The sequence below is a fragment of the Chlorocebus sabaeus genome, chromosome 19 (genome assembly GCF_047675955.1).
Source record: "Chlorocebus sabaeus isolate Y175 chromosome 19, mChlSab1.0.hap1, whole genome shotgun sequence".
Classification (NCBI taxonomy): Eukaryota; Metazoa; Chordata; class Mammalia; order Primates; family Cercopithecidae; genus Chlorocebus; species Chlorocebus sabaeus.
The window spans coordinates 23,416,203-23,439,149 of NC_132922.1; positions in this window are offsets into that span (position 1 = coordinate 23,416,203).

Below are 22,947 nucleotides of genomic sequence, written 5' to 3' on the forward strand. Positions count from 1 at the left end.
GACAATTAACACGCACGGGCTCCTGCCACAACCACGTCTCCTAGACAAAGGCTCCAGAAGCGCCTCGATGCTGAATCAATTGCCCACGGAAAATGCCTCCTCCCTCCTGCACTTTGTCTACTTTTGCCACCTTGACCTCTGTGTCTTCCTCTTCCCCTTTCCTCTTTAACTTTTCTGTATTTAGCCTTTTAGCTTGGACAATTTGGCATCATGACATATTAAAATTATGACATATAACACCTCATATTATACATTATATTACATATAACACATTTCTGCTTTGGGAGGGTTTTGTGCAAAAAAATCTCTCGGCTCTGTGCCGCCAGGGCTACTGGGTAATCAAATATTTTAAATTTCCTACTTTCCCAAAGGGACTGATTTTCTTTCTCATTTTAACGTTTATGATAGGAAAAGAAGAGTCACCTTCTCCAGGAAGCACCCCGTGATTGCTCCAGCCCTTTTTCATACTTCTCTCAACGGATACCCTCCAGCACTTAAGACATCATAGACTCTATGAGGCCAGGATCCCCGTTGTCCCCCCACCTGGTGGGGGTGTATCCCAGAGGGCCCCAATTCTCGCAGCTGTGAAATAAAACCCAGAAAACTTTTCCATCCACTCTGTGGGGCTGCAGGGAGAATGGAGTAAGCTTTGGTGCTATGCAAACCCACAGCTGAGTTTGATGCAGCATCTTCTCTGTACATTCACCTTTTTCCAGTCTGTCAAATGGGCGTGCTGATCCCATCTTTGAAAGCTTGGCTGAGGGTTAAAAGAAGCATCATCACATGTAAGGAGCCCAGCCTACTGCCAAGCACTGTGGTAAGCGACACAGGGCCTGAATTACATAAATCAGGTGTCCTCACCCTCCTTCCAAAAATAGTTGTTGAGTGCCTACTGTGTGCAAGGGCTGCAATGCAGATTGAGATACACATGACCCCCTGCTTCAGGCGGCTTCCAGTCTGGTGGGAGTGATAGGCAGTAAACCCACAAACAAGTAAGAAAATGGATAATCCTGGCACATGCTATATGTTAGAAAGGAAATATCTGAATGACAGGATGGTAATGGATAAGATTTTTCCTGGGGTGGTCAAGGAGGGCTTCCTGGAGGAGGTGTCTTTTGGGCAGAGGCTGAAGAAAGAGAAAGAGTTAACAGGTGACAAGGAGGATAAATAACTTCAAGTGGTTGGTGCTCTGCCCATATCTTCCTGTCACTCACCACTCCCCTGCAAGGTGGGGAGATGCCTGCAGGGGTCTGCTTGGCCCTAGTGTAAAAGGAAGAGGAGTGTGGGGAATAAGTGCCCCTTCCTGGGGGAAGCAGCCCTCCACCAATGACAGATGGGAGCTGGAGTATAAATACCCCGGTTTCCTTGCTCCTTGGGTGGATGACTCTGAGGTGAGTGTTCTTGCAAAAGGTCCCCAGCACACCTGAGCCCCAGTAACCCATAGCGAAAACGGACTGCTTAATGGCAGCCAGACTTGACCACCTCCCCTCCTTGCCTCATGTCCTCATCGCCTGTTGATACATCCTGGAATCCCCCTCCCAGATAAACTAGCCCTGCAGTGCTTATCTCGGAGTCTGCTGGTGACATCTCCCAGGCAGACACCTCAGGGGTCAGTGAGTGGCAGATCGTCCTGGGCTCCCAGGTTGAGGTTCCTCTAGAATCCTCCCAAGAGGCCCCACTCAGTCTCCACCCCAAGGCCCCGCCTGCTCAGGCCTGGGGGATTAGCAGAGTCCCCAGGGCTGACCTTCAGATCCATCCCCAGACACTATTTCCAAAAAGGATTAAATAAATACGTCCAGCGGGAGGGGGAGCTCCAGCTTTCACTGCCCGCTGGCGGGAAATTAAATAATGTTCGTTTCTGCTGCTGTGAGCCGGAACAAGGCTGGCCGAGCTGCAGGGCTGGGCCAGGAGGCAGCCGCGATTGGCAGCTTGTGGCAAGCCCTAAATCAAAGGAGCCGATGAAATTTCTAATAGCAGGAGCGCGACTGGCATCGGCGTATAAATAAAGTTCCCCTCTTGAAAGACAGCTTATTCTAGCCTTGCCGCCAAGGATATTAAGCCTGGAGGACTGGTGGCTGTGGCCAGGCTGGACCCCCGCCAGAAGCCAGCTGGGCCAGGGAGGCTTCGAGTCCTTCCCCAGCTGCTGCCCTGGCTGCCCCTGAAACGGTCCCCAGGGTTCAGCCCCTGGCCATGCCCAGATCCTCGCTGGGTGGATGTGTGTGGTGTGTGTTTGCAGGGCAGATTTTATTATTCCCTTTGCCCAGATGAGCACGCCAAGACTGGGGGTGGATGTTCTGCCAGAGGTCACGCAGAATGTCAGCGGTGCCTTTCTAGGTGAAGGGCAGGGGAGGGGAGATTCAGAGTCATGTCTAATTCCACATCTCACAGTGGTCAAATGGGCGCAAACTGCCCCATGGAGGATCTGGAGCCACTTCTCAGGCTGGCCAGCCCCTGCCTCTCTGTTCTGCATCCAACACTGCTCCTTGCAGAAATGAGTCAGCCCTGGCACTGACTCCCAGGTACCTGCTGTCCCAGGCGGGCAGAAAGAAACACGTCTCCAAACAACCCTCATGATCCCCTCCTGTGGGCTCCAATCTAGTCTGGGCCCATAAGCTCTGGGACCAGACTGCCTGGGATTGGATTTTGTCTCCACCACCCTGGCTGTGTGGCCTTGCACAAGTTACCTAACATCTCTGGGCCTCAGCTTCCTCATCTGTGAAATGGGGATAATAACAGCACCTGCCTTCTGGTGTTGATGTGGGAATTAAATGAGACTATTCATTCAATAGAGAGGACCCAGCTCAGACATACACCAATAAGTGTCCTATAAGCTCATGCTTTCATTTATCACCATTCATTCATTCATTCATTCACTCATTCACTGCTGTGACGGGAGGGCCTGACACATGACTGGTGTTCTATAATTATTTAATATCTTATAATAATAGTTACTATGCATTGATAGAATAATAATAGTTTATTATTATTATTATTATTAATTAGAGACAGAACCTGGCTCTGTCACCCCAGCTGGAGTGCAGTAGTACCATCACGGCTCACTGGAACCTCAACCTCCTGGGCTCAATTGATCCTCCCACCTCAGCCTCCGTAGTAGCCAGGACTACAGGCATCCGCCACCACACCCGGCTACTTTTTTTATTTTTTATTTTTATTTACGTAGAGATGGGGTTTCACTATGTTGCCCAGGCTGGTCTTGAACTCCTGGCTTCAAGGGATCCTCCTGTCTCAGCCTCCCAAAGTGGATTTCCCATGATTAGACATATAATTGTAGTGCTGGGTGCTGCGGGCTTCGGCAGGGGCAAAGGGGACCATGGCAGGTTCAGGCCTATCATGGAGCCTATGGTCCAAAAATCCCCAGGAAGATACTGAATGAGGCTTCCTAGAAGTTGTAGGTGTCATAAAAAGGACGTCCAGGGTTACATGAGGGAAATCCTATCTGCTGGGGTTAGAGAGGCCTTTTCCAGGAGGGGTCATCTCCTCAGGGGCCTTTGGGTCAGAGGAAGAGTGTCCCAGGCAGGGGATGTGCACAGGCCAAGGCCATGAAACAGGGAGGAGCAGTGGTGCCCTGTCCCGTGAGTCCCTCTGTAAGTCAGACTCTAGGGGAGGTCAGGAAACTAGCAGGACACAGGAGGGTTCAGGGTCCTGCCTGCCCATTTTGCAGATGGGCAAACTGAGCCTGAGACAACCCAACAGGCAAAGCCAGAATGGATTGGGGTTTGTTGCCTTCTGCTCCAGCGCTCTTCTCCCAGGAGGACAAGCTCACGACAGCTAGGAGAGGTTCAAGCCATGAGCTGACTGGTGTGCAAGTCTCAGCCCAGCGAATTTCTCCGCAGCCCCAGGAATGAGGCACAGGAGCCTCATTTAACAAAGGTGGAAGTTGATACTTGATGCGTTCTATCACTGCAGTCAGCAAAGGAGCTTGGATTCAAACCCACAGTCAAATGCTGGAACCTGGCCTCATATCGCTGGGCTGTCTGTCCTACCTGGGGAGGAGGGATTGCAGGACTGAGCCAGACCCTCAGGCAGAGGTTTCTTTTCTGTGCTTCTTGGGCCGTGAATACCTCCCAGCCCCGGTTGCAGCCGTGGAGGACAGACGTTAGGGTCTTTCTCCCTCCCTCTTTCTTCCCTCTTCCATTGTCTCCAGATTCTGGTTCCATTTCAGAATCTGACTTCACAGGGTCTGACCCTTTTGTGCAAACTCCAAAGCCCTTTTCTTTGTGATTATAATTTTTTTTTTTTTTTTGGAATCCAACATCCCTTGACAGGAAAATCGGTACTTGAGGTTGGAGAAGTTTGCTGTGTTCTCCATGTGAAAGCCATTACGGGGCTGTCCGGGACAGAGCCCATGCATGTGTGCACATACACGGTCTGACTGCCTTCCTTGCGCCCTGGAAAAGTGCGTCCAGCTGTCAGCCTGGAGCCTGCCCGGCCGGATGTAATGCAAACCAGGCTGCTGGGAAGAAGTGCGTGCTTTAATCAGGGCTCGGCCCCAGCCCGGCTTCCATCAGGTGCCTGTTCTCTCACTCTGGGTGGGGGCTCCTCTGTGGCTGCTTACAGCCGGGGCTGGGGCCTGGTGGTCCCGGGTGGGGACTTCCTGGGTGGTTTAGGCCCCTCTGGGTTGGCATGTGCTTTGGAGCTAAGGGTAGGGGATCTGGCAAAGGTGACGCTGGTGGAGGCAGGGAGGCAGAGGGCACCCCCCAAAGTAGGTGAGTGTGTGAAGGGCATGAGTAGGCCTGCAAGAAAGGTGCAGAAGTGAGGGGAAGGGCGTTAGGAGCAAAAGGGAGACAATTGAGGTAAGGAAGAAAGAATGTTGGAGAGGTTGTGGGAGGGAAAAGGAGGTAGAGAAACGAAGAAAGAGTGAGTGAGCCATTGAGAGAGAGAGAGAGAGAATGAGAGAGAGTCTTAGAAGTAGGGGCAAGGAGACGAAGGATTAAGGTGAGAATTTTTTTAAATGGAGAGAGACAAACAGAGAAGAGCAAGTAAGGGCCAGAGAAAAAAGAAAACCGAAGAAGATCCTGAGATGATTTCCCGGAATTCTAACAGGAGGAGACTGGAATCCCCAGCCTGGCCTCAGACAGGCCTGAGTTTGATTCACTTCCTGGCCCCAAGTGACCTTGGGCAAGTTCCGTCTCCCCCACTTCCTACCCCAGCCTCAGTCTCCCTGTCTATAAAATGAGCGTGCTGGGGACTTGATGGTCTCTGAGGCTTCTCCAGGGATGCCAAGGAGGGTGAAAAACTCGAGATGAGTGGGAAGGGGCGGCCCTGCAGGAACACACCATGCTTGTGAAATAAATCCCATTATTTTGTCTTGGAGTAGGCATCTTTCACAGCCCATGCAATGGAAGGATATCTCAGCCCCACAGGAACATATTGCAAGTGCTTTTGAGAGAAATTTGATTTCTCTATTGACTTTTGTCTTGGTCCTGACGTCTAGTGGCTACAGACTGGCTGCCTCCAAGGCCAACATGATTGTGTGCATGTGTGCATGTGTGTGTGTGTCTGTGTGTCTGCACCTGTACGTGCTTTGCTTGCCTGTGTGTCTACACTCCACTGTAAGTGACACCCTCATCCCAAGACTCCACAGCACCCGGAGTCCCCCTGGTATCCAGGGAGGCTGCACTTTGACCCCTGTCTGGGGAGCCCCTCTTGAAACCTTCAAGGCCACGGGTGACTGGTGGCTGCTCATGGCTTCTGTGACCAGCCAGGTCTCTGTAACTCCCACAGGAACGAGCAAAGGCTGACCCAGCCTTTAGGACTTGAGAATCCAGTCTAGGAAGGTCCTGAGTGTGAGGAGGGCAGTGAGTTGGTGGAAAAGGAAGTCCAGGGTGGGGAACCAAGTCTCCGTCTGAGCTCTGAGCTCATTTTCCCCATGGGTGAAACAGGCATAGCAATGACTGGGTCCTCTGTCACTGCACTGTCCTGCCTGTGTTTCTGTGTCCTACAGAAGGACTGTGGCTGTGAGCTCTGAAAGGGTGGGGGCCACACCTGTCCCACGTACCTTCAAATCCAGTCACCAGCACATAGCAGGTGCCGAAAAACATGAGTGCCTTCCAGTCCTGCCACTCCCCACCCTCCCCCTTTTAGGATCTAAGAATATCCATGTCTACGCTGACGTGGAAACAGTGGGCTGGGGTTTTATCCCAGCTCCTCTGTGGTCTCTCTGCAAGACCATGGGTGCGGCAGTGCAACACTCAGGACCTCAGTTGCTCCATCTGTAAAATAGGTCCAGGCGTGCCAATGTTACCCACCTCTCTGGGTTGTAGAGAGGATAAACAAACCCCTTGCCTGCCCAGGGCTCTGGGAAAGGAAGAACTCCATCTGAGGTCTCGGGGACTTGTTCTCGCCACTTGGAGGAACACTGGATCAGGAGTCCTGTGCCCACACTGGTCACTGGTGGGATGCGGGACAAACCTCAGGTTTCCCATTTGTGACTCATAGTCTCTCCCAGCTCCCAGGGGTGCCCTGGGCTCCTGACTCTTGTCCCACCACCCCAGCTTGCTTGAATGTTCTTATCTCCTCCCTCTACTCTGCAACCTCGCCTCTGCCTCTCCCCAACCCCATTCATCTGTTGGCAGAGGTCACGGGTTGGGGAGGGGCTCTCCCGCCTGCCTGGCTGAGCTTTATCTGTAATCTAATGCTGGCCCCTGGGACAGGGGTCAGGGCCACTGCTGGAATGAAACAGGAGGAGAGTGATCGAATGGGTCTTGGGAGGGGGAGAGAGCGAGGTGGGGGAAGGGAAGACAGTGGTGGGAATCTCTGAGACCGCTCAGCCCTGGGGGTGCACCTCCCACTCCAGGCCTGCCAGCACCAAAGTTACATGGCGTTGGGCACGCCATTCGGCCTCTTGAAGCCTCAGAGTTCCCCTCTGCACAGTGGGGTAAGGGAAGACCCCGTGAGACCTTGTGTTCCCTGCATGGCTGTATGGGTCCTCAGCTCTAACATTCCACCAGGAACTTGGGACTAAGGAACTTGGAACACGGAGGCCCAGAGAGCTGAAATCGCAGCCAGGGAGAGGACAAGAGGGGATTTAAAACCAGTCCAGTGTGTCTCTAATGGCTGTGTGTGTCCCACCGCAGACTGGTGGAGGTCAGAGCTCAAAGTCTCACGCCAAGCTTTCTGACAGTTGCAGGAAGAAGGTGAGTTATGTCCCACAGATAAGAAGTTCTTACCTGGGCTGCTGCACTTAGTCCTTGGGACAACTTGCAATTTCCTGAAGAGGGTGACCCTGCAGTCGTTTATGAAGGAGTTTTTTATAGAAGTTACCAAGATGGACTAAATGAGGTGGCTCACATCTGTAATTCCAGTGCTTTGGGGGGGCCGAGGTGGGAGGATCACTTGAGGCCAGCAGTTCAAGACCAGCCTGGACAATATAGCGAGACCCCTATCTCTACAGAAATTTTAAAAATTAGCCAGATGTGGTGGTGCATGCCTGTGGTACCAGCTATTCAGGAGATTGAGGTGGGAGGATCGCTTGAGCCCTGGTGTTTGAGGGCACAGTGAGCAATGTGGCATCACTGCACTCCAGTTTGGGTGACAGAGTGAGACCCTGTCTCTTAAAAACAACCAAAAAAAAAAAAAAAAAAAAAAAAAGAAAGAATAAAGAAAGAAATTGCCAAGATAGAAGAAGCAGGGAAGACTTTGGTAGTGGGAACAGCATATGCAAAGGCACAGAGTCATGAAACGGGATGATGTTTGCAGAAAAGGGTTTGGTAGTTCCATGTGCTGGAGTGAAGCACACCCAAAGGAGTAAAATATGAGTAGACATTTGGGGAGGTGAGCCAGGATGGAGTGCATTTCTGGCTGGTGGTGGATGCTCTTAAGCAGATATACATGTAGAAAACTCTTCCTGGGGGCTGGGTTGGTAAGAAGTTGGCAGGGACAACACTAGATGGGGGAGACTAGTTCAGAGGTGGTGGCTGCGGCAGTAATCCAGGCACAAGAGCCTGACTGATGGTCAGGTAAGATGAGTCCAAATTCAGAGATGCATAGGGGTGAAATTTATGGCACAGCATCTGGTGCCCAGTGGGAAAAGTGATGGTGTCTTAATGGGCAGCTTGGGGGCAAAGAAAGTGAGTTTAACTGGGCATATATCAAGTCTGAGGAGCTGGTAAGTGTATCAGTTATCTGTGACCACAATAATGCTGCATAACAGCCACTAATGCTCAATTAATTTCAACCTTGGACGTATATTTGGCTCATGTATTCATGAGCAATGTATGAATACTCATGGACAGCTCTGGACTGGGCTTGCCTGATCTTGGCTGGGTTTACAAGTCCTGGTTGGCTGCTGGTTGATCTAGACTGGCTTCATCTGGCACAGCTAGGATGACTGGGCTCAGCCTCGCACGTCTCATCTTCCAGCAGACTAGCTTGAATATGTCCTCATGGCCTTGGCAGAGGTACAAAAGTGAGAGTGAGTCCTATCATGCAGTGCTTTTGATACTTCCACTTGAATCATGTTTGCTAACATCCCGTTGACAAAACAAGTCACTTGGCTGATCCTAAAGTCAGAGAGGAAGGGCACTGGGTGGTTACAGTCAAGGTTGGGGATACAGAGAAGGGAAAGAATAGAGGCCCATGAGGGGTTGACAAGTCAGCAAGTGGAGAAATGTGTAACACGCATGGATTTCAGGTCGTTGACCATGGATGGTCTCTGGAGCAATGGGAGGGAAGGCCACTGACCACCAGGCCAGAGACTGAGAAGGATGTTGGATACCTGGGGGACCCTCTCCACTCCCCTTTACCTCCCAGCCCTCCTGTGCCTTCTTGTGGGAGAGAAGACGCCAGAGCTCAGGGTGCCAGTGGAGGCCCCCTCTGGTGTGAACACAGTACATATTCAAAAAAATACAAGTTGCAAGAATGCAGCTAGTCAGGTTGGCAGGTTAACCCTTTATGGGTCAGCAGGCAAATCCTGGCACCAGTGTGCACTGTGCACGGTTGTAGGAGCTGGCACGACCCACAGGGCCTCTCCCTCCAAGGAAAGCTCCGTGGGATTCAATCATGGACATGCTGATGTTGCAGGCCCTGCTTTGAACAAAACTGGTGACACATTTTCATTCCAGAATGACATTTGACCTGAATGAGCTCCCTTGTTATCTCCAAGGTTCCAGAGCCTTCTGGTCTCTCTCATTCCATCCTCCTGACAGCTCTCCCTACCACACACCCTGACACCAGGGGATAGAGAGCTGGTCCCTCATTTTGCAAATGAAGAGCTTGGAAGTGCAGCAATGCCCGAGGTCACATGCCAGTGCAAGGAGAGAGCACAGAGTCCAGTCCCAGATTCTCAGACTTCAGCTCTTCCCCGTGCAGCCCCCAGCCCCACTCTGGGTGGGTTTCATTCTTTGTTGTGCAGCACAAAATCCGTGGTTTGGCAGGGGAGTGTTTAGTCAGGCGGCTTGCTGGTATGACGACCCCCCACGGAGCCACCCAACCCTCCTCCTCAGCCAAGACTGATTCCCTTGGAGGGTTTTTTTTTTTTTTAAGGCAAGAAACAGCAGGAAAATCTCTCTCCCACTGCTTCTTGTATTTCCTTTATAGTTTCCTTTGTTCTATATTTAATTTTTTGTTTTAAACCCAGTTGAAGAGAGATGGGCGAATCACCGATGGTTATTGATTTATTATTTATGGCGAATCATACGTTGCTTTAATTGCATCTTTCGTCCTTTTCCTATTCAACATAGTTGAAGGACAACCCAAGGAAATTGTCCGAGGCGTCAGAGACTCTCAGCGACGTTTCTGTTTATTTCTACACTGCAACCTGTTAGAATAAAACTAGAATCACTTCTTTTTGGGATAGGATGGCTCTATCTTTTCTGTCTTTTCTGAGACCTGACCCTGGGTCTCAGCTGAGGGAGTGGAAGATGTGACCTCTCCTTAGTGATGTGGCGTGGCTCCTGGGGGACGCCAAGGGGTGTCCCAAGGCTGCTTGTTGGCTCCGTCACTCAATAGCCCCAATCTCTGTGTTTTCTGGTGACACCAGCTTCTTCCCCTTTCACTTCCTATCCATGCCAAAGCTTGCTTTGAGGAGCGACTCCCTGCCTCATCTCTGGCATCATGCACCGCAAAGTAACAACAACCGTCTGCCGAAATAATCATACAAAGAATCACAATGAACAATAACACATAAGAGCTCACGTTTATTGAGGGCTTTGCTCTAGTCAAATACTTTATAGGACTCATCTTATTTAGACTCAGACCCTACTGCTGGATGGTTAGGTTATTCCCATTTTATAGGTGAAGATGCTGAGGTCAGGTGGGGATAAGGACCTTGCCCCCAAAGGTAAGGGAAACAGACCTGAACCTGGGGCCAACCGACTCTCAAGCCTGGGATCTGATCACTAGTCTATTCTTCCTCCTTGGAGGACCCGACCCAGAGATTGAAGCTACATGTTCTTGTTACCCAGATACTGTAGTGGAAGGGCTGGGAGGGCATCCTCCTGGCTTCCGGGAGCATGTGTTTGTCCAGCACTGGGGTCAGCTGTTGCAGCCGAGGCCCTCTCCAGGCGTTGTGCCCTGCAGCCATTGCCTCCTGCACCAGGCACCACACTTGTGGCCAATGTGAGGCTTCCAACTTGGGCAGGGGATGCTTCTGGAAGCCACATAGGTATGCGTGAGTCTCAACATTTGAGTGTGTGTGAGCATGCGAGTGTGAACATGTGGGTGTGTATACAAATGTGGTTGTGGGATTGTATGTGAACGTGTGTGAATGTGTGAACATGTGGCTGAGCATGTGAGTGGGTATGAGTGTGTTTTCATGTGAAGGTGAGTGTATGAGCAAAAGCATGTCAGTGTGTGTAAGTCTGTGTGGAGCTTGCATGTATGTGGAGTATGTGTGGATGTGCTTGCACAGGGATGTATTTGGGGGATGCCACTTTTCCTGTCATTATTATTCCCTCCCTTCCTCTCACAGTGACTCTAGGTCCGTTCCCTTCAATTCTCCAGGACCCCTAAAGGCCATAATCATGTGGGTGGAGAGCCCAGCTCAACAGAACTGAATTCATCTTCTGTTTTTCACCATCTACAAACCACATGACCTTGAGCAAGTTACCTCCCCTCTCTGGGCCTCAGTTTCCTCATCTGTAACATGGGTTTAACTACAGCACTCACTTCATGGGGTGATCAGGAGGTGCCTGGAAGACAGCAGGTGCCCTTTCAATGATAGCTGCAGCCATGAACAAATTCCTGAGTGCAACAAAAAGAGCTTTCTGTGTAAGGGTGTGTGTTCTGTGTTCTGTGTATCTCCTCGAGTGGGACAGAGCGCATGACTGCTTGTTGCCTGAATAAGGTCTTCTTCAAAAAGGATCCTGGCTCTTGGGGTCAGGGCCAGGGAAGGTGGAGAGGTCCTGAAACTCTGAGTGGTCCTATGACAGACCAAGGAGTCTCTTCTGATGTCACAGGCTCTCAGTGCAGGGCCCTGCTCAGCAGCTGTCCCTGCAAAAAGGAAGCAGTCTCCACCCAGGGATCTGAGGTCTTTGCTATTTCATGGCAGGCAGATGTGCCCAAAGGAGAAGGCAGGTATTGGGCATGAGTGGTCTGGGGCACAGAGGATCTAGAATGCTCAAGTGGGACCCCCAAGTGATGGTAGAAGGGAGGGCAGAGACCGATGTGTCCCTGTGACTGCTGTTGACGGACAGCGTAGGTGACAGTGGAATAATGATGGTAAGGCCTCCTGCATGGACTGTCTTTCCTTCCTGTCTTCCCATCAACAAGTATTTATGGGGTCCTGGTGCCATGCTGTGTGCTGGACAGGAGGGGCGATGGCAGGAAACAAGACACCCCCAGTCTCATGGGGAGACAGCATTGTAATTCAATAATAACCCAAATGATTGCGTGATTATAAACTGTACTCCTCACTCTCAGGGAGAGCCACTGGGCTTAAGAGAGAGAATACACAGCAAGGGAACCAACCTGTTAGGCAATCAGGATGGACTTCCTGAAAGAGATGACACTTTGGGCAGGAGATCAAAAGTATGAGGAGCAGTTAATCAGGTCAGAGGAGGTGGGCAGAAGAGCATCTTAGGCAGAAAACATTGCGTGGGCATAGGCCCTGGGGTTGGAGGAATGGTGGCATGTTTAGGAGGGGAAAGGGGCCAGAAAAGCTGGAACACTGAATGATGGGAAGGGGTGGGTGGGGCAGTCAGAGAGATGCAGAGGTGCAGCCTCACAGGAACTTGGCAATTTTGGTGAAGATATCAGAGAATTAGATGATCAAAGCTAGGTGTGGTGGCAATTTGATTAGATTCACATTTTCAGAATCTCAAATGGCAGGCATGGAGCTAAGCCCTTCATAGACATCTGAAATCCAGTTCTCATAAGAATCTTCAGGAGGTTAGGTGGGTGTGGTGGATTAGAAATGACTGTCAATTCTTTGCCGTTCCTACCATGAAGAGTGGGACCAATAGGCCTCTTTTTGAATCTGGGTTAGCCTTGCAACTTGCTTTGACCAATAAAAAGTGGTGAAAGTGATGTTCTAGAACTTTTTAGGCTAGGTCATCAGAAGCCTTACAGCTTTCACCCAGATCTCATGGAGCTCTTGCTCTATGTGTTCTGAGCTGCCATGTTGTAAGGAAGCCCAAGTCACATGAAGAAGGCCTGGAGGATGAGATGCCTGTGGGAGTGAGGAGAGAGAAAGAGAAGAGAGAGAGAGAGAGAGCAAGACAGAGAGAGAGACAGACAGACCAGGAACCCTGAAGTGCCAGATGTGTGAGTGAGTGAAGAAGGCATTTCGGAAGTGGATTCCCCAATTCATTTTGCCCCAGCAGATATCTCATAGCTCAGAAGTGAACTGCCCAGCTGAGCCCTTCCCAAGTCCCTGAACTCACAATGTTGTGAACAAGACTGAATTTTTTTAAAACCACAAAGCTTTGGGATAGCTTATCACACAGCAAAAGACAACAGTGAGTATCATTCTCATTTAAGAGGTGAGCAAATGGCTGCCAAGAGGGAAAGGACTGTTCTATTTACACCCAGAATCAGAACCCAGGGCAGACTGGCTCCCAAAGCGCTGTTTAAATCATGGTACTAATTTACAATTTATTTACGTTTATTATTGTAGAATGATTTTTGAAAAATGGAAATAGGGAAACACAAAGTGGGGAGATCATTTATTGTCAACACCGCAACAAGTGACAGTAACTGTTAGCCCGTGGCTGGGAGTCCTCTCTCTGAGTCTTTCCCTGTGAGGATATAAAGTGAGTTACTGAAATGTGGAGATGCTACAGATATTTAGAGACAGTAGTGGATGGCAAGAACCCTCAGGCCCAGTCTCTCATCAGATGTTTTTGGTGACTTTGCTTTTAGCTGTCATTATATATTTCCAAGATGGGCAGGGGTAGGGAAGACGGGTCAGGCCTGGAATTCACAGTGGCTGAGCAACCGCATATTCCCTCCGGGACTCATGCCTTTGGGCACCTCTCATCCTCATCTGGGCACTTCCAGGTATGTTTATATTGGGTTTCTTCTCTACAGAGGAAGAAACTGAGGTCCAGCAAAGGGATGCATCTTGCTGAGGGGCTACCACTTGGCCAGTGGGAAAGGCTGTAATGTACCGAAGAAATCATCAGAGACCATCCCAAGCTGCTGTTTCCCAAACCATGTTCCCCAGAACACTAGTCCTAAGTGGTTCCGTGGACAAATAAGTTTGGGAAATGCCACATATATTTCTTCTGTTTGGATGGTCAATGCACATGAACATAGTAAAGGCACTGGCAAGTACTGTCAACTTTTAGAGCATGTATGTTCATTATCTCACTTTGCTTTATTATTTTATATGGACAAATAAAAATTACATATGATGCACGGTATATTGTTTAGAAATAGGTATGCATTGTGGGATGGCTAAATCAAACTAATTAACATGCGTTTTATGTCATACAGCTATTAATATTTTGTGGTGAGAACACTTAAAATTTCCTCTAGCAGCCAGGCACAGTGGCTCACACCTGTCATCCTAGCACTTTGGGAGGCTAAGGAGGACAGATTGCTTGAGCCCAGGAGTTTGAGACCTGCCTAGGCAACATAGTGGGACTCCATCTCTACAAAAAGTAGAAGTTGTTAGCTGGGCATAGTGGTGCATGTCTGTAGTCTCAGCTATTTGGGAGGCTGAGGTGGGAGGATTGCTTGAGCCTGGGAGGTTGAGGCTGCAGTGAGCTGAGATCGCGTCACTGCACTGCACCCTGAGTAACAGACCAAAACCCTGTCTTAAAAAGAAAAAAATCTGCTCTAGCAATTTTCAAGAATATACTACATTGTTATTAACCATTGTCACCATGTGGTACAATGAATCAATCTCTTGAACAATTTTTTTCTTTTTTTTTTTTTTTTTTTTGAGACAGAGTCTCATTCATCACCCAGGCTGGAGTGGAGTGGCTTGATCCTGACTCACTGCAACCTCCACCTCCCAAGCTCAAGCGATTCTCCTGCTTCTGCCTCCCGAGTAGCTGGGACTACAGGCATTTGCCATCACACGCAGCTAATTTTGTATTTTTGCCATGTTTTAACATTCACCATGTTGGTCAGACTGGCTATAAGCATGTAACCAGGGCTTGCCATGGGGTGGGCCTTGTTCTAAGTTCATTTCATACTTCTACCTCATTTAATTTATAGTAGATGAGAGAATGGTTGTGAAGCCCTTTCAACTTCCAAATGTAATATGACTTTTCATCAGTAGGGTGTACGTAACCGAAGCCCTGGTCATCTGCTGTGAGCAGGTCCTCCAAGGGTGGTGGGAAAAAGAGGAGCAGAGCCCTGGTAATGATGTGCAGGGGGAGGAAGATGATGGAGAAGGGAAGGAAGATGACAGAGAGGGCAGGAGAAGGGTGAAAAACGACAAAACAAGAACCAAAAGATCTTGCTGAGATGACCAATCTGTGCACCATCCTCTCCTCCTCTCAACAATGGAGAGAACTCCAGGGTCTTTTGTGCTCTGACCTTTAATTAAATGCATTTCTCCAAAAGGAACTAGGAAGTAAAATCTCCCTATATCTGTTAGGAGTCTGGTTATAAAAAACAAACAAACAAAAAAAACCCAGCTCAAAGTGGCTTAAACAAACAAACAAAAGGAATTTATTGGTTTCTATAACTGAAAAACCCCAGTGCAGAATAGGCTTCAGGTATAGTTTGAACCAGAGGCTCCCTTCATGATAGCAGATGTGGCCTCATCAGGCCTCATATCCTCATTCTGTCCCATCTGAAAGGTCGTGGATGACCCTCTGGTAACCATCACTTGAGAGAGAACAATGTATTCTGATGTCTCTGCACAATCTCTTTTCATGTCATGGACCCGATTGGGTTCCATGATCTCGTGTCATTCTCGGCATCCATGAGAAAGAGAAACGTTGATCAAGTAGCAGGTCCTGTTGTTTGGGAAGTGTGGGGCCAGTCCCACCTAAGCCACACAGGTGAGAATGAGGAAGAGATGTTTCCCCGGAGAAAACATCTAGGTGCTCTTGGTGGGAGGAGGAAATAAATATGGGGCAGAAGTCAGCAAAGACCCAAGGAAGTCCCTGACACTCAGCATCTACTCTGTTCTGGAGGACTCAGGTCCCAGTCTTACCCCATTCCATTCCCTTCAATCCTGGTATTCAGGGATCCCACCAGATGGCCCTGAGCTCTTTTCCTTATACATATTTATCTTCCTATAGTCTCCCTCCAAGACCCCCAACAGGCCCATTTGCTTCTCCTCAGGTAACGTCTTTTATTTTCCCACCTCCACACATTTGCTGCTGCTCTTGTCTTTGCCATGAGCTTCTCTCATAATCTCTTTTGCAGATGCTTTCCGTTCCTCAAAACCCTGCTCTGACACCACCTCCTCTATGAGGTACTCATGCAGAGATACCATCTCTGGGACTCTTAAAACACAATATGTACCAGAACATAGCTATCAGCAGGGAGGGAACTGGTTTGATTCACTCTTGTATTGCCAGTGTCTGGGATGAATTGATGAGTAAATGAATCCCTTTTCTCCTCTTCTGGGCCATCAACTTTAGGAGGTCAGAAACTATTTGGAAAAAGAAAGAGGGTGGATTTTGGAATCAACAGACTGGTTTGGAGCCCTGACTCCCCCTTTTGATAGCTGTGGCACCCTGATTCTGTGTACATTTGCAAAATGGTGATAATTACACTTCCCACGATGACTGTGAAATACCTGGCCCACTGTGGTGTATCATTGGTGCTTGCTGGTGAAAAAGAGCCCAGGGGCCAAAGCCTCCTTACTTGGAGCAATGATCAAAGTTTCAAACATAGGGTCTGTGTCTCTTGAAACAGACAAGGCCATGGGCCCCCTTTACGAGGATTTGTTTGCACATGTGCTGAAGAAAATAGTGTTGAATATGATGATTATAGGCAGCCAATCAATGAGCACTTGTTCAGGAATCTGATCATGGCAGTCAATCGGTGATTGCCAATCTGCATGTTTATTCAGCATCATTAATTATGCATCACACAGCATTAATCCCCATAATATGCATGTGTGCATGCTGTGGAACAAGGCTGCTGGTCTTGTCGTGGGGAGGATATGTGTGTGTGTGTGTGTGTGTGTGTGTGTGTGTGAGAGCAGGGACACCTCACATTGCAGCAACCCATGAGCGCTGGGCCAGAATGAGTGCTGTGTTTGCATTGGTCCTGGAAGCTGGGACGGAACTGGATTCTTCATTTAAATCTAGAGTTGAAAATGGTGGATGGCAGGCCTGATCCAACTTGCAGATGTGTTTTGTTTGGCCTGAACAAAATTACTCTTTTAAAATAAATGGCTATAATGTATTTAGTCTGGGCATGCCAGTTTGCCACAGTCCCCACCACTCCTTATTGCCTCCTATACCATCTACTTTCAAAGTTTCCTGCCTGCTTCCTATGTGCATTTGGATAGGTGACCTATAGATCACCTTCACTTGTTTTTCTTCACCTTTTTTTTTTTTTTTTAAATTATTGGCCCCTAAGCAACTCTTTTAGACATTTTTCCCTACTCAATCTTGTCCCCACCAATGAAATTTTAATAGCACAGATATATCGGATATCTGTTTATGGAGTGTATGTATGACTGTAAGACTTTGTGTCCTCCAAGGGGCAAACTTCACCCCTGTAGAGAATACAGGCTGTAGGTTATAAAGTCTCTGCCTGTCTCTAATGGTTCTCATGATGTGGTAGGGATGGAAAGTGGGTTGGCAATGAGATGATATGAGTTTTATAATCATTTCTCTTTTATATTCCCTGGATGAGCACTCCATTTCGGCCTTTGCTGCTCTCCTTACTTCCCCCTAAATGACCTCTAGGCAGTCCAGACTAATTTTGCCATGTTATTCTCCCCCTGACACCCACCTCCTCCTAATCCTCAAGATCCAGGCATCCCCTCCTCCAGAATCTTTCTGGCCAATTAAAATACTGGTCCATGGGTATTGAAATGTCAGAGGGGAAAGCTCTTACGGAGTAACAATTTCTAAACTTACACTTTGCAGATGAGCAGACAGAAGCCCAGAGATGGCAAGAAACTTATCCAAGCCTGCACAGCAAGTCAGGAAGAAGTAAAAACCATGACCAGATTTTAAGACTAATACTTTCCATCCACCCTACTTACTCTCTGAGGCAGATTTATTTACCTTTGCATCACCTAGGCCTAACTAGCACAGAGGTGGTGCTTGTGAAGTGTCATAATGTACATTGACACTTTAAAGCATTAAAGGCTCTGACAAAGTCTTGCAAGAAAACAAACCATTTTAGTTTTGTGCAATACAGCTATCTTTGAACTTGTGATTGACTCTGGAACCTGTTTGTGACTGTAAACCCTACTATGTGCCAGTTACTTGGGCACCAGAATATAAGACAATTTATAGTTTTACAACATCTCCAAACTGGAAATGACCCAACCCACATCAACAGTAAAATAGATTTAAAACTCTGGTATGTTCATGCAAAGGAATATTATACAGCAGTGAAAATGAATAAACTACAGCTCTGTGCAACAACATGGAGAAATCTCACTGTATAATATTGGAAAGAAGAAACCAGACACAAAATAATAATAATATGATTACTATTATTATTCCATTTACATAAAACCCCAAAAAAGACAAGGCTAAACTATGTTGTTTTTAGGCCCGAAGAAAATGCAAAGAAATCATGACCACAAAAGTCAGCATAGTCATGAAATATTGTGGGGAGGGAGGGAGTAGAATTGAAGAGAGTTAAGAAAGTGCTTCTGGCCGGGTGCAGTGGCTTATGCCTGTAATCCCAGCACTTTAGGAGGCTAAGGCAGGCGGATCACTTGAGGTCAGGAGTTTGAGACCAGCCTGGCCAACGTGGTGAAACCCCATCCCTACTAAAATACAAAAGTTAGCTGGGCATGGTGGTGGACGCCTGTAATCTCAGCTACTTGGGAGGCTAAGGCAGGAGAATTGCTTGAACCTGGGAGCTGGAGGTTGCAGTGAGCAGCTGCAACTCACTGCACTCCAGCCTGGGCAATAGAGTGAGACTCAGCCTCAAAAAAAAAAAAAAAGAGAAAAAAAGAAAGTGCTTTAGGTTGTTTCTTGAGTTGGCTCATGGTTACACAGGTGTTTGCTTGATAGTGAATCATTAAATTATGCAAAGTCGTATTTTCTGCATTTTGCTATACTTTTTAAATGTTTTATAATTGTGAGATTAATAAAGGTTGGGATATCCTTGGCTCAGAGAATGGGCTCTGGGGGCAGGAGGGGAGGTGGGAGGATTCGAGAGGAGGCTGCTGCAGTCGCGCCCGCGCCCCAGTGGCCTGGACTGCAGTAGTGACCACTGGGATGGAGGGACCAGAAGGATTCACGAGGGACTTAGCAGATAACGTGGCAACCCCCATGTATTCAGCAATGTGTTTGGGCTCCTGGCTTTTTTTTTTTTTTTTTTTTTTTGAGACGGAGTCTCTCTCTGCCGCAGACGCTGGAGGGCAGTGGCGGGATCTCGGCTCACTGCAAGCTCCGCCTCCCGGGTTCACGCCATTCTCCTGCCTCAGCCTCCCAAGTAACTGGGACTACAGGTGCCCGCCACCACGCCCGGCTAGTTTTTTGTGTTTTTTAGTAGAGACGGGGTCTCACCATGTTAGCCAGGATGGTCTCAATCTCCGACCTCGTGATCCACCCACCTCAGCCTCCCAAAGTCCTGGGATTACAGGCATGAGCCACCGCACCTGGCCAGGCTGCCGGCTTCGAACCACTGGCTCCAGGACCTCTTGTCCATAGTCCCTGACATTCAGAACCAGGAGGCCAAATTGGGGTGCCCGGCGGGACAGAGGATGTGAAGAGCATCGGAGAATGCCATGGAAAGGCGGCCAGGAAAAGAGAAGCGGGGATTGAGTGCAAAGAGAGAGCGGCAAAGAGGCGGTCCTTTAGAGCTGTCAGCATGGGGCTGCAGGCGCCCCGCGTACCATAAGCAGCTTCTTTGGATTGTTTTTTGGCCAACACGCACAGGTCGGCTGGTGAGCTGGCCAGGATGACCTGTGCAGATGTGGTTGCAGCTGGAGGGGGGTGGGGCGTGCAGTGATCAACGAATGGATGAAAAGCCAGCCCCCAGGAAGCCCCTCTCCAGCTCCCAGAGCGTGTTTTCTTGCACCTTCTTTCCCACCTCCCCGGGGGTGGCCGCGGTGTTTTCTGTCTGGCCGGCCATGCCTGGCCGTGCTCGGGAACACAGTCCCCTTCAGAAGTGCCCCCGAGTCCGCCGAGCCATCCAAGAGTTTTCCCTGACAAACTCTTGAGGGAAGCAGGCGTCGCAGGCCCAGCTGTGTAAATGTTTTTGGTTTTCCTGCTGAGGCTAGGGGTTGAGTCCGTGCCAAGACAAGCCTCGCTTGAGTTTTCTTTGGCAAGGCGGCCCGGCTCAGGAATGTCAGGCGAACTTTCCAAGTGGGATGGCCTGTCGGTGGGACCTGGGGCTGAAAGCTGAGCCTGGGGTGTACTCTGCCATCATCTAATTACCGCGTCCCCAATTAGAGTCAAGAAGCTGTGCCCAGGCTGGTCAGATGGGAGCCATTTTCTCGGCGTGCCCTCCTCTTTCCTGGAGGGATCAGGACCATTTAGGGGGCTTTCTGTGGGCTTCCCCACTGGGCATGGGTGGGAAGGTGGCATTCAGCGTCCTCACAGTGGTGGAGCTTGGAAGGGGATGTGTGGACTCCATTCTGAGCCCAGGCTGTGAAATTGGGAGAAGTGGCCACATCATGACTGTGAGGTGTGTGTTTTTTCTTCTTCTTGTTTGACTCCATTTGGCTGACGGTGACTTGGAGCTTTCTTGGTGGATCTCACAGAAGAGAAAATCTAGAGCAGGCCTTCCAGATGGAAAATCCTCCAGCGGTAGGCAAACTACCTGAATAAATGGAGCTGGCCAAGAGTGAGGCAACACGGAGCGGCGGGGACTGGGGCAGAATGGGAGCTCATACCCTTTCTAAAGGGGCGGTTGCCTGTCATTCCAGCACTTTGGGAGGCCAACGAAGGAGGATCACTTGAGTCCAGGAGTTCAAGACCAGCCTGGGCAACATAGTGAAACCCGTCTCTACTAAAAATACAAAAATTAGCCAGGCATGGTGGCACACGCCGGTAATCCCAGCTACTCGTGAAGCTGAAGCAGGAGAATTGCTTGAATCCAGGAGGTGGAAGTTGCAGTGAGCCAAGATTATGCCACTGCACTCCAGCCTGGGTAACAGAGCGAGACTCTGTCTCAAAAAATCAAAAAATAATAAATAAATAAATAAAGGGGTAGGTGCTTTTCATCTCCAGCAGAGCCCAGCTTCTCTGGGTAAATACGATTATCATGTGGTCCAAACTTCTGAAATTCCAAGAGAGATCCCAAACTGTATTTTACATGAAATCTCCCAATCTCTAAATATTGGCAACTAATTAGATTTTTTTAAAAAAAAATCAATGAAGTGTTGTATTAGCCAAACAAAATGCATCTGGGAGCTGGACAAGGTCTCCAGACCGCCAATGTGTGACCTCTGGTCTCTGACTTCCTGACCCATGACTGCAAGCCAAGTGGGCAGATGGAGACAATGACATCATCCCCAACAATAGCAATAACAAAAACCTTTTGTTTCGACTCCGGGCTGCCCTAGGTGTCATGCGAGCATTTTGTACGTGGAGCTTCATTGAAATCTCACATCAGCCTGAGAGGAAGATATCATCATGCCCACTTTACCGACGGGAAACCTAAAATCTCCAAGAACGGAAGTGACTTGACCAAGGTAACCGATTGACAAGTGGCAGTGCAAGAATTTGAGCTGAGGTCTGTCTGAATCCCAGCACTGGGCCAGAGTAAAAAAACTTGCCCTGTTCATTCGTTCATTCATGCATGCATGCATTCATTCATTCATTCATTCATATATTCAGCAAACATTTATTGAGCTTTTACTGTGTGCCAGCCACTACGCTAAGTTTGCAAGGGTTAAATGAAGGAATACATGTAAAGTGCATGGAGCAGCTAAGAACTGCTTGGTTTCCTAGCTCTTATTATTATTATTACCAACATGGATCTGTTTACAACAGGGTGTGTCCTGCCCAGGCATACGGGTGGGGTGGGTAAGAAGCTGTAAAATATGAGTAATGTGTAACTTCTTCTGAAGATGCCCAGCCTCGTGGGTCTGAGCTAGAAGCTTCCATATATATCCTGGAGTTGATCCCACCATTTCTAATCTGTGCAATGGGCCACAGTTTGCCCCCAGTCAGAGTGACGGGGCAAAGAAGCTTAGCAGCTTGTGCTGGCGAAGCTCTAGACAGTAAGCTCTGGGAGGAGGCCTTGACTTTCTTGGTGGCCCCAGGGACAGCACTCATGCTTGCAAAGGTGCCCAGCTATGAAGGGGTGCTAGTGGGCTTGGGAAGGAGTCAGCCAGCCCTGCAGCATTGGGTAAGTAAAGTCAGGGTATGAGGGTGCTCCTAGCTGAGGCCCTGAGCCTTTCTCTGTAGGATCAGGGGGGTCTGGACTAAGGTCCCCAGGTAACCTGTCTGAATCCCAGCACTGGGTTGGAGTAAAAAGATTTGCCTTGTTCATTCATTCATTCATTCATTCATTCATTCATTCATTCATATATTCAGCAAATTTGCAAAGCCACACTGAACTCAGCCCTCCTCTGCTCACAAGCATTCACTGGCTCCCTATTGCCTCTTACATTGCCCACAGGGTTCCTGCAGTGAAAATGTGAATGAATGTGTGTAAGTGAATAAGTAAACGCCACATACACGCAGGCACCCTCGGGCTTGGTTGAGTCCTTCCCTATCCACCTGTCCATGGCCTCCTCCCCACATGGAAGGTGTTTTGGACAGAGTTGAGTCGGGAGAGCCCAGAGCTTGGCATTCCCACTGAATTCCAGGAGAAGCTGAGGAGTTGGGGACGCCGAGTAGAGACACATGGTAAGCCTGAGTGCCTACTTTTTGGATGATTTCCATGCAATTATTGGATGAGAATTTCCGCTAGGAGAGAGGGTCCACCTCAGGCCTAACGTAAATGCCAATCTTGACATCAACAGCCACAATCCCTCATGTTTATGGAGCACTCACTCTGTGCCAAGCACAGTGCTCCACATTGCACAAGGAATGTCATGGGATCCTTACACTTGCGTTGTTCCCATTCTGCAGAAGGGGAAACTGAGGCCTAGAGAGACGACATCATGTAGCAGATGTATGGGGGGGCTAGGATTCCAATACAAGCTTGCTTGTGTCCTGACACTGCATTTAGGAGCGCATTTGCTTACTTGCATGTCATCCCCACTTTACAGGTGAAAGAAGCAGCCCAGGAGGGGCCCGCCCACTGGCCCACAGCCATGTGGAGTGAACTGGGAACTCAGGTAGTTCCCTCTGCAACGCCAGGGCTGTCCTCCATCCCATAGCCCCACCCCTGCCATGCCAAGTTCAACCAATGCTTCCCACTCACCCATCATATGCAGATCAGGGCTGATCAGACATGAATGCCCCACCCAGGAAGGTCTCT